Here is a 12,840-nt window from a genome sequence, read left to right as displayed (position 1 = left end):
TCCTCATGGCCAGGCTCAGAGCACATCTCCCAGCATTATGGAGTTGCTGAGTTTCCCCATCATGTTGCCATTTTTAGCAGGCAACACAATTCCATGGGAAGATCTACTTTAAAAGGTGACTTCCTCAGGCCTTGTCTTCTCCCCGCTGACACACTCCCACGGGGCAGCTCCATCTCCATCACTGTCTCCCAGGGATTTCTTTTCCTCATCTTGCCCCATGAGCAGTGGGTGACCAGAAATCCTAATTTTGCTCCTGGAGGAAAGTTCAAGAGAGTAAGATATGGGTGAAGCCTGACTGTTAAGGTCACTTCATAGTGAGGGGAGGCCAGGCTGGCCCGAGCATCTTCCCAGTGCTTCATGCTAGAAGGCAGCCCAGGCCAAACCCCACAAGAAAGCATATCCTGTCTCCACAGTGTATAATCAGAACAGAATGAAAACATTCTTCTCTAGTATGTTTAATATGTATCCGTTTCCTCTGCTAGTTAGTGCCACTTGTTTTCCTGCTCTTGACTTCTCTTTAGCTGGTTGTTTTTTCATATAAACTTCAAAGTTATAGCCAACCAAGTATTTACACTACACCAGGAAGGGCTCTTTAAAGATTGTAGGAAAAAAGATTAAAACTCAGTAGTTTCTGTACTATCTCCTACACATCTTCATGCAGCTACTTTTAATGGTGCTTCTGGCCTCTCCTCCTTGCATTTTGGGGTCTGCCTATAGCATAACCAAAGCTCGGCCACCGAAGGAGTAATAACAGCTTAAATTAGCTCCAGCTATGTGTAGAATCAGAATCATGATGTGATGACAATGTTTCCGTGGAAGTTTTAAATAATACTAGAGGATCACTCAACATCTTACAACTGCTGCCGTCTTCTCTGGCGTTCTTGCTTCCAACTTACATTAGAAGATGGGATTGTAAGTCAAAAAATGTTCTGCACAAAGCCATGAGTTAAACTGAACCAGTTTCTATGTCCCTTTAAGCTGAGATATCTGAGAGTCTACAAGTCTTCAGTGAAACAAAGAGAAGGCTGAGGATTAGTCCCATGCAGGCTCCTGCAGGGAGGGAACAGCCCAAGGGACAACCAGGATCTCAGAGTTCAAGATTTCTTGTTTTCAGAGAGCAATAGAACTTCTTTTTTTTCCCTCTGTACCTCCTTTAGTTTTACTTGCTTATTTATTTTTAAGTTAGGGTATAAATTACATACAACAAGATTTATTCTTTTAATTGTAGAGTTCTGCATGTTTTGACAAACACATACAATCATGAAACCTCTTCCACAATAAGATATTAAACAGTTATATCAATCCCCCCACCAAATATTTCTATACTCCTTTGTAGTCAGTCTCTTTTCCCACCCCCAGCCCCTGGAAACCACTGTTTTTTCCCAGAACAGCATGCAGATAAAATTATACAATATGCAGTCTTTTGGGTCTGCCTCTTTTTTTCATTAGCATAATGCATTGAGGGTCATCCATGTTTCCATGTTATTGAAATATCGTAATTTGTTCTTTTTCTGTTTTTGAATATAATTCCATTGTATGGATGTACTATATTTTGTTTATCTTTTCACCAGTTGAAGGACTTTTTTTCTAGGTTTTGTTGGTATGAATAAAGCCACTATAAATATTCACATACAGATTTTAGCATGGACATACATTTTAATCTCCCCAGAGTAAATACTTGGGAATGAGACTGCTACATCATGTTAAGTGTTTGTTTGGCATTATCAAAAACTTTAAAACTGTTTTCCAAAGTGGCTGTGCCATTTTGCATTCCCACCAGCAGTGGATGAGAGTTCCAGTCACTCCACATTCTTGCCAGCATTTGGCATTGCCAATTGTAGTTTCTTTTGAAATGCACAACAGCCTTGTTTTTTAGAAAAAGAGGTTAAACCAGTAAGAATGTGTGACTTATTCAGCTGACTAAATAGTCGGGCCAGAATTTAAACTCAGAACCCTGGACAGTTCTAGACTAACTTTAGTCCAGTGTTTTAACTTTCCTAATCTCATCTCCTTCTACACAGCTCCACCACAGTCGTAAAAGCCAATGATTTAGCAACTATAACAACTGTGACAGCCAGCAGTCTAGTAGCTACTGGAGGAGCAGATAGGTTGGGAGCTCCCCCAAAACCCTATCTCCGGAGAATCAGCACTATTTGATTTGGCTGGCAACTTGCTGCAAAGCCCTGTTCTCAGGGTTTCTCTTTCTTTGATGTGACTCAAAACTTTCTATGTGCAAGCAGCCTGTCCACAAGGTGCTTGTTTAAAGCAATCAGCTGCAATTGTCTAATTACATCTGAGGCAGCATTAACAGTCACAGCTAACAAGAGGCTGACCAAAAATCTTAAAAGGAAAAACTAGTAAATTAGATGTTCATAGGGAAATTTGCAAAGTTCAGACATATTTCTGGGAATCTAGTAAGCCATGCAAATGCACAGGACTGTGTGCAAGCCCAGAGCTGTCTCTATGTCAAGAAAATACCTGAGAAGATCCAAAATTCTCACCTCTTACTTTGAGGCTCTGCACTAGCAGAGAACGAAGGTTTGGATAGAGTTGTGATCTACTTGCTAGAACATGAAGGACATGCTCCAACACAGAGAGCCTCTTGGAAAAGGCTGGGAGACTTATCCATCAAGAGTTTAATAAAATCTCTGTCTAATCATTAGATTACTAAGCTAACCAACCAGAGACTTAAAGGTCACATATGACAAAAAGTACTAAGTCCAAGAGGGTCACTAAACAAACAAACAGCAGAGGCAGTAACAATTGCCTGAAAAGTATGGCCCATACACAGGAGGAAAAAAGCAGTCAGTAACAACTTTTCCTAAGGAAGCTCAGATATTAGACAGAAACATTAATTCAGCTATTATAAATCTGTTCAAATAACTAAAGGAAATCATGGGTGAGGAATTAAAGGGAAGTATGAAAACAATATCTCACTGAACAGAATATTAATAAGAAGATAGACATTATTAAAAGAACAAAATAAAAATTTGGGGTTTGAAAAGGATAATAACTAAAATGAAAAATTTACTAGAGGCTTGTATTAGTCAGGGCTCTACAGAGAAACAGAATCAATAGGAATATCTACATCTATAGCTACAGAAAGAGAGAGAGAGAAGAGAAGATTTATTAGAACTGTCTCACACAATTATGGAGTCTGAAAAGTCCCACGATATTCTATGTGCAAGCTGGAGAACCAGGGAAGCAAGTAGCATGACTCAGTCCAAGTCTGAATGTCTGACAACTAAGAGAGCTACTGGTGAAAATCTTGGGGTCCAAAAGCTGGAAATCGGCAGGATTAGACGTGTGTTCCAGCTCCAGAAGAGAGAGAGGGGGAAAAAATAATTTTTCTCTGTCTCCTTGTGCTTTCCAAGCCCTCAGTGGATTGAATGGTGCCCACCCACATTGGGTAAAGGGGTAGAGGGGTTCTTCCTTACTCAGTCCACTGATTTAAATGCCAATCATTTATGGAAACACTCTCACAGACATATAAATCATGCTGTACCATTTATCTGAGGTATCCCTTAATCCAGTCAAGTTGACACTTAAAACTAACCAACATAGGACTCAACAATAAATTTTTTTTTTTAATTTTTAAAAAATTTTTGAGACAGTATCTCACCACGTTGTCCAGGCTGGTCCCAAACTCCTGGGCTCAAGGTATCTGCCCATCTTGGCCTCCCAAAGTGCTGGGACTATAGGTGTGAGCCACTGCACCTGGCCTCAACAGCAGATTTTAGAAGGCAAAAGAAAGAATCAGCAAACTCAAAGATGTATCAGTTGAGATAATCCAATCTGAGGGACAACAATAAAACAGAATAAAAATACCTGAAAGAAACTTAGAGACATGTAGGATACCATCAAGTATATTACCATATGCATAATGGGAGCCCTAAATGCAGAGAAGAGAGGGAAATAAAACAGAATATTTGAACAGATAATGGCTGAAACAGTTGATGAAAAACATTAATCTACACATCCAAGAAGCTTAACTAACTCCAAGTATAAACTCAAAGAATTCCACACCTAGACACATCAGTCAAAACATCAAAGCAAAAAACAAAAAGAAAATCTTGAGAGCAACAAGAGAAAAGCAACTCATTCATATAATGGATGCTCAGTAAGATTAACAGTTGACTTCTCATCAGAAACCATGGAGGCCAGAAGGCAGTGGGATAACATACTTAAAGTGCTAAAAAAAAGACTGTTGGTCAAGAATTTTATATCCTGCAAAACTATTATTAAAAACTAAAGGAGAAATTAAGACATTCTAAGATCAACAGAAAAGGAGAGAACTCATTGCTAGCAGACCTGCCCTTTAGGTAAAAATTAAAGGACTCCAGAGAGTAACTCAAATCCACAAGAAGAAATAAGGACCACCAGTAAAGGTAAATACATTGGTAAATATAAAAACAGCATAAATTATCAATCTCCTCAAAAGCCACAGTGGGTCACCACGGCATAAGTAGTTGCCCAAAGAGCCAAAATCTTGAGAAATTTTATCTTTCACAAATGCAGATGTACAAAAAGGACATCTCTTCATTTCTTGAGGAAGTTTCAACATTTTTATTTACATACACAATGCTTACACACAAAGTCAACTTTGTGATAATGCACTTTTATGGAGTCAAATCTGCAAAAGAAAAATACATAAAACAAATTAGAATGCTCTAAAGTCTTTAAACAATTTATGCCTCCAGTATTGGAAATGATGTGAAGACGAAATACACAGCATAGCAAATTAGTGCTATGTGTGAAGGGGCAGATGTCATACATGATTGAATAATTTTGCAGGAGAGATTTCCTGTAATTTTTACTTGCATTTTTAGTTCTTCCATAATCTTTGAAACACTCACTATAGTTCTATTTGGAGAGTGGTTGTGGTCTACAAAGTTTGCAAGCATCTGCTGTACATTTGAAAGTCTAGTTATTGCTTGGCCGTTGCAATTAAGTGATTTTGTGCTTTTGCAGCACCAATAATAATTAGCTTTTAAATGTTTACCCTTCACCATTAAGTAGCCTTGTACACTGATCACAGCCTGGATCAGTTGCAAATTGCAAAGGAAAAATTTCATGGATCTCTTCTATTGTGCTGGAAGAAAAACAGTAAGAAGGGATAATATTTGGCTTCCCTGACACCAAATCTGTATTAGTCAGGGTTCTCCAGAGAAACTGAACCAATAGAATATGTATATAGATATATGGAGGGGATTTATTAGGAAAATTGCCTCATGTAACTATGGTGGCTGAGAAGTTCAACAATATGCCCTCTGAAAGCTGGAGAACCAGGGATGCTGGTAGTGTGGCTCAGTCCAAGTCCAAAGGTTTCAGACCCAGGAAAGCTCATGGTATATCTCTCAGGTGGTGTAAGTTCTGAGTCAAGGCCAACAAGCTTGGAATTCTGATGTCCAAGACAGCTGATATGGTTTATCTCTATGTCCCCACCCAAATCTCATGTCAAATTGTAATCCCCGTGTTTTGGAGGAGTGGTCTGGTGGGAGGTAATTGAATCATGGGGGCAGACTTCACCCTTGCTGTTCTCATGATGGAATTCTCATGAGATCTGGTTGTTTAAAAGTGTGTAGCACTTCTGCCTTTGATCTCTCTCTCCTGCCTACTTGCTTCCCCTTCACCCTTCCACCGTGATTGTAAATTTCCTGAGGGTTCCCAGCCATGCTTCCTACACAGCCTTTGGAACTGTGAGTCAATGAAACCTCTTTTCTTCATAAATTACCCAGTCTCAGGTAGTTCTTTATAGCAGTGTGAGAACAGACTAATACAGCAGCAGAAGAAAAGTATGTCCTAGCTCTCAAAGAGAGAGATGAAGTGGCCTTCTGTATTTGTTCTCTCCAGGTGCCAGCCAATTGTATGGTGCCCTTCAACACTGAGGGCAGATCTTCTGCACCTAGTCCACTCAGACTCACACTAATCTCCTCTAGAAACACCCTCACAGACATGCCCAAAATAATGCTTTCCCAGGTTTCTAAATATTCCTTAATCCAGTCAAGTTGACACCTAAAATTAAGTCCATGAATGTGGTCCTTGTCAACCTGGCACCTGTAGGCAGCTCCTTAAACCATGCTTAATCTCCAAACAGACAATAATAAGGTTACAGTTCCTCTTAATATGATGCAACTATCATGCTTACAACCAAAAATATACTAATCTCATCCCCAGAATTCAGCTTTCAGGGTTTCAACATTCAGAATTTTAATCTTTTAGGATTATAATTTTCAGAATATTAGACATTAGAAATTTTAGACTTTAGGAATTTTAGAGTTCAGGGATTTTGATCTCAGGGATTTCAACATTTAGGATTATGGTGTTAGGGATTGTCTTTCGGGATTATGATCAACACTGTTGAGAAAGACACAGCTATTCAAAGTGACTCAAGAAGAAAGAAAATCAGTATAGACCTATGAGAAGTAAACAGACTGAATTAGTAATTGAAGAACTTTCTGCAAATGAAAGCTTAGACCCAGAGAGTTTCAAGGGTGACTCCTACTAACTGTTCAAAAAACAAGACCAACCCTTCACAAATTCTTCCAAAAAATAGAAAAGGGAACTCATCCCATCTGATTTTATAAGGACAGTATTACACTGACACCAAAATCAAAAACATCACAAGAAAACTAAAGACCAATATCTCTTATGAATATAGATGCAAAAATTCTCCAAAAATACTATCAAACTGACTCCAGAAACATATATAAAGGACTACATGCCATAGCCAAGTGAGATTTATCTCAGGAATGCAAAGTTACCTCAACATTAAAAAATCAATCAATGTAATATACCATAATAATAGTGTAAAAGACAAATACCCCATGATTAGCTCAGTGTGTGCAGAGATGGCATTTGACAAAATTTAATACCTTTTCATAAGAAAGACACTCAATGAACTTTAGCTAGGAGCAACAGGAGCTTTCTCATCCTGATACACGCCACTTATGAAAAACCTATAGTGAATATCATACTTAATGGTCAAAGACTAAATGCTTTCCTTCTAAGATCAGGAATAAACAAGGATGTCTGTTCTTGCCACTTTTATTCAACAATATACCAGAAGCACTAGACACGGCAATTAGACAAGGAAAAGAAATAAAAGGCATACCTCTGTATTGACAGACATAATCTTGTATGTAGAAAATCCTAAGGAACTCACACAAAAAACTTCTAGAGATAAGTGGGTTCATCAAAGTTTTAGGATACAAGATTAGTATTCAACAGTATTACACATTAACAATGAACAATCTAAAATGAGATTAAGAAAACAATTACATTTATAATAGCATCAAAAATAATAAAATATTTAGAAATAAATTTACCAAAAGAAGAGTAAGGCATTTGAAAACTGCAAAACATTGTTGACAGAAATTGAAGAAGACCTAAATAAATGAAAAGACATCTTGTGTTCATGGATGGGAAGATTTAATAATGTTGAGACAATAATACTTCCCAAATTGATCTACAGGTTCAATCAATCTCTATAAAAATCAAGACTGCCTGTTTTTTTGTTTGTTTGTTTGTTTGTTTTGGCAGAATCTGACACAAAAAGCACAAGGGATGAAAGAAAAAAATAGATGAACTGGACTTCATCAAAATTAAAATTTTCGTGTTTCAAGGACACTGTCAAGAAAGTGAAAAGACAATCTATGGAATGAGATAAATATTTGGAAATCAGATATCTTATAAGGGACTTGTATCTGGAATATGTAAAGAGCTCTCACAATTCAATAAGAAGGAAAAAAAGACCCAATTAAAAAATGGGCACAGGATTTCAACAGATGTTCATAGAAGCATTATTCATAATAGCCAAAAAGTGAAACAACCCAAATATTCATCAACTGATAAAGGGATAAATGAATGTGGTATATCCATACAATGAAATATTGTTCTGCAATTAAATGGAATGAAGTTTTGATACATGCTACAACATGGGTAAACCTTGAAAACATTATGGAAAGTGAAATAAGCCAGACACGAAATGCCATATATTGCAGGTTCCTGTTTATACAAAATGTTCTGATAGACAAATCCACAAAGACAGAAAGTGCACTAGTAGTTGCAAGTGGCTGGGGGAAGGGGCAAATGGAAGAGTGACTGCTAAAAGGTACGGAATTTCTTTGGAAGGCATTGAAAGGCTTTTGGAATTATATAAAGATGATGATTACAAAATTTGGTGAATATACTAAAAACTACTGAACTACATTTTGAAAGGGTGGGCTTTATGGTATATGAATTATATCTCAATAAAGCTGCTATTAAAAAGAAAGAATAGATATATGTGTGTCAACATTCTCAGTCAGGGAAAAGTGTGGGAAGAGGAAGGAATAGTGGACAGGAACTAAACTTGGGGATGAAAAACCAACACTTATTTGCTCTATGACCTTGAAAAAAGCCACTCAAACCCCTTGAATCTCATTTTCTACATTTTACATACAGGAAAAATTACATCCCCCTCAAAGCTTTTATGTGGCTTAGATAAGACAGTGTCTATGTAAGCATCATACGACCTATAAATTGTTATTTAAATGTTAGGTACAATCCTAAAATCCTGAATTGTCCTCTGGAGCAGCAACTCTTTCTATAAGATTTGAGCTGCTTGAGAATGGCAGAGGCACTTTTATAGATTATGTCCCTTCTCTCTGGCCCCTCAGTGCTTAACACAGCATTCAGCATAATAGATACTCCATAAGTGTATTTCACAATTGAGCACCAGGGCAGGCCTGGGGCTATACACATAAAGATTTGATTGTATGGTCAAGAAGGTCAGGCAAGTGGAGTGGAGCAGGAGACAAATACCTAAATTCATAAGTGTTAGTAAGTATGGTACATGTAATTACATGCATGTAACTACAATGAGATGAGGAGATGATCACGTGTACATATTTATCCATTTCAACATATCTCTTCTGGAGATACAAGATGAGGACTTATTGGGTGAGATATTTGTGTCTCCCACAATTGGATCTTCCTGCTTCCAACAGAGGGGAAAGATTGAACATGGTTCAAAAACATTTCTTAAGATATTTGACGTTGGCTATTTATGGGGATAAAAACATCATTAACACATGATTGCTAATAGAATGGGAACTTGAAAAACATCATACTTCTGCAGTGGGGAACCATTCTTAGCTCACACCCTTTCCTGGTAACTTCTTGATATTTTATCTTAAAAACCCTAATAAAAACACCATGTAATGCCCTCCAACACTGTGTTCTAAGTGAGGCTCCAGAGGGTAGATCAGCCCATGTATTTTCTAAGTTATTTATAGAGTTAATGCCGCACAAGGGAGGCAGTAGATGGATTCACTTCTATTAGGTCATATGTTGTCCATAATGGATTCCTGGAAATCCAGTTGTCGTTTCCTAAGACTCCAGGATGTCATGACCAAAAATATACATTTTTAAACCTCTCCACCTCCAAAGCTCTGCTCAAAAGGAGTGGTACTGCAGCTTTTTATTCTTACTATTGAAATGTTTCCATTGATGATTATTTGGCCTAGCAACTTCCAAAACCTTGGTATTTGGAATAGTTTGCTAATGTTTTCTTAAATTACATCCTCTTGTGGGTCCATAAAATACTAAAGTTATTACAAATAAATAAATGGAGTTTCTCTTCATGATGTAAAGCAGTTTTCAATGAAGTCATTGAGGGGAAGTTTGGTTTGGAAGGAAGCAGTGCCTAACCGGGACAAAGCACTGCTTTCCACCCATGGGGGCTAGACACGCTGGGCAGCAGCTGCTCCGAGTCAGCTGAACAAAGCAAATCCCTGCTGCTCCATTTCTTGTTTTAACTTTCAGCAGAAAACACAAGATTTTAAAATGCTGCCTTTCCCTAAAGTCCTCTGCACGTGGGGACCATGGCTCAGCCTCCTCAGAGCTGGTTGAAGAGAGAGGATTTGTCTGTGTTCACTCCCCCACCACACCAAAGTGGACCAAGCTGAAGGCCCTGGAACAAGGGGACAACTCATTGGCATTCCTAAGGCTGGCATACCTTGTCCCGACCCATGAGACTGTGGCCACCCCCAGGCACAATGGAAAACACATTCTTCAGGACGAAATAAAATTAAGATGAAAAGGCAAGCTCCCAGGAGAGAAGCAGGCTGCGTGTGCTTGTTGTGGGTGCCTTCCAGATAGCATCTTCTGTGGCACATCCTGGGAGGGAGCAGTTCTCATGGGAGTGTTACACAGAGAACCTCCTGGGTACCTGTGGGCAGCCCCCCGCCACCGCCGCCCAATCTTCTCCGTGGCCTAAAACTGGGGCGTGGCACCCAAAGTCTGTGTGGAAATAATCACCATTCACCTACACAGTCAGGGGCCAAAGAGCCGACATCCCACAGCTCTCCTGGTTGAACAATTTCCGTTTCTGCGACTTTAAACACAAGGCAGACTCTCCTCTGTGCAGGGTTTCTCTTTCCCAACTCTCCCCTACAAAAACAATTTTCCTGTGCTCGTATTAACACAGAAATGTACTTTTCAAAGAATAATACAGGAGTGCTGTTAGGATTCAGGCACCATCTGGAGCCAGAATTATAAGGATGCTGCCACTGGTTTTTGTTGTTTTTTTTTAATTATAGTAAAAGAAAAAAAAAAAAAACACATAACCCAACTCCAAATGCTGGTTGAAGATGTGAAGCAGCAGGAACACTCCTTGATTGCTGGTGGGACTACAGAACGGCAAGGCATTTGGAAGATAGCGCAGTGGTTTTTTCACAAAGCTAAACATACTCTTACCAAATGATCAAGCAGTCCTACCCAAATGAGCTAAAACCTTATGTCCATATAAAAACCTGTGCACAGATGTTTATAGCACTTTTATTTATGATTGTTAAAACTCCTTCAAGATGTGCTTCGGTAGGTTATTGGATAAATAAACTGTGGTACACCCAGACAGTGGAATATGATTCAGTGCTAAAAAGAAATAAGCTACCAAGCCACGAAGAGACACGGAGGAAACTTCAATACATACCACTAAGGGAAAGAAGCCAACCTGAAAAGGCTACAAAGTACATAATTCCAAGTAGATGACATTCTGAAAAAGGCAAAACTCTGGAGACAATAAAAAGATTAGTGGTTGGCAGAGGTTAGGCCTGGTGAGATAAATATACAGAGCACAGAGGCTTTTTAGCACAGTGAAAATCCTCCATGGTGAATGTATGCCGTTTTACACTGGTCCAAACCCATGGGATGTTCAATACCAAGCGTGAACCTTAATGTAAACCATGGACTTTGGGTGATTATCATATGTCAATGTTGGTTAATTAATGGTAATAAACATACAGTTTTGGGGATGTTGATTATGGAGGAGGCTGCGTGTCTACTGGGGCAGTAGGCATACAGGAAATCTCTATCTTCCTCTCAATTTTGCTGCGAACCTAACTAAAACTGTTCTTTAAAAAAAGTATTTTTAAAATACACACCTAATATAAAATTTACCATCTTAACCAATTTTAAGTGAACAGCTCAGCAGTGTCAAGTATATTCATCATTATACAACTATCTCTGGAACTTTTTCATCTTGCAAAACTGAAACTCTGGGCTTACTAAACAACATCTCCTTTCTCCCTCCCCCAGACTCTGATAACTACCAGTTTTTCTGTTTCTGTGAATTTGACTACTTTAGCTACCTCATATAAGTGGAATCACACAGGATTTGTCCTTCTCTAACTGGCTTATTTCACTCAGCATAGTGTTGTAAAGGTTCACCCACATTGTAGTATGTGGCAGGATTTCCTTCCTGTCACATACTGGCTGTGTGTGTGAATAATATTCCATTATATGTATATGCCACTTTTTGTTTATTCATTTGTTGATGGATATTTTGATTACCAATGATTTTCAGGTGATGTGGGTAGACTGTTGAGTGTCTTTCTAATTGTCCTTAGTCTTATGGTAGAAACTGGTATTCTGTAAGGGCGTTAAACAGCTCCCGGACATAGGGTCCTAGCAATATCATTAGATTTGCATCTGTAGCTAAATAGAAATTAATCTGAGGAGCTAGAAAGCCTAAGGCTAACAAGTGTCTTGAGAGTAAAGGGTTGGTTTTAAGTGAGGCATCTCCTATCATGTTATTCCATGACCAACTTAGAGGGAGAGAACTGCAGATTCTAAAGTTCATCAGTGCCCCTACTCTCCCACATAAATGCACCTACTAACACTAAATAGAAAATGACAGGCCCTGCAGTGTAGTGGTTAGGAGTATGGACCGTGCAATCCCAGAGAGCTCAGCTCAAATCCCTGTTCTGCCAACTTAGCACATTGTCTTAGGAAATTCAATTACCATTCTCAGCCCCAGTTTGCATATCTCTAGGATAGGGATCAGTGTTGACAACTGCACATTCATAGTTAGATAGTACGTTTGAAACAAGTGGCACATGCTATGCCCTATAATCAGTCAATATGACTTGCTTCACTCTGGATTTCAGTTTTTGCCACCTACCCAGGAACTGTAATAACACATGTTATAATAATACATATTACTTTCTCTCCTCTAGAATGTAAGATCCATGAGACAGAGGTTTCTATTTATTTTTTTACAACCTTCCTCAGTGCGTAGAACAATATTTGCCACCTATGAGGTGCTCAATAAATAAGTAAATTCATTCATCCATTTGGTCTTCATGCAACAAAGATTCATTAAATACCTACTTTGTGCCAAGTACTGTGTTTGGCAATATAGGAGACTCAAGATAATAAATAGGTCCCTTGAGGGACTTGGAGATACCATCTCCTGGTGTAGAGATGAGATGCACAGGCAGAAGAATAAGTCAGCTTTCAGGGGTTGCCCAAGAATGATGTTGGGTGGTGTGAGGGTCATCACAGAACTTCACACAA

Source organism: Chlorocebus sabaeus, chromosome 4, assembly GCF_047675955.1.
Source record: "Chlorocebus sabaeus isolate Y175 chromosome 4, mChlSab1.0.hap1, whole genome shotgun sequence".
Classification (NCBI taxonomy): Eukaryota; Metazoa; Chordata; class Mammalia; order Primates; family Cercopithecidae; genus Chlorocebus; species Chlorocebus sabaeus.
The sequence above is the reverse complement of the archived record's forward strand: the minus strand, read 5'-3'. Positions refer to the sequence as shown.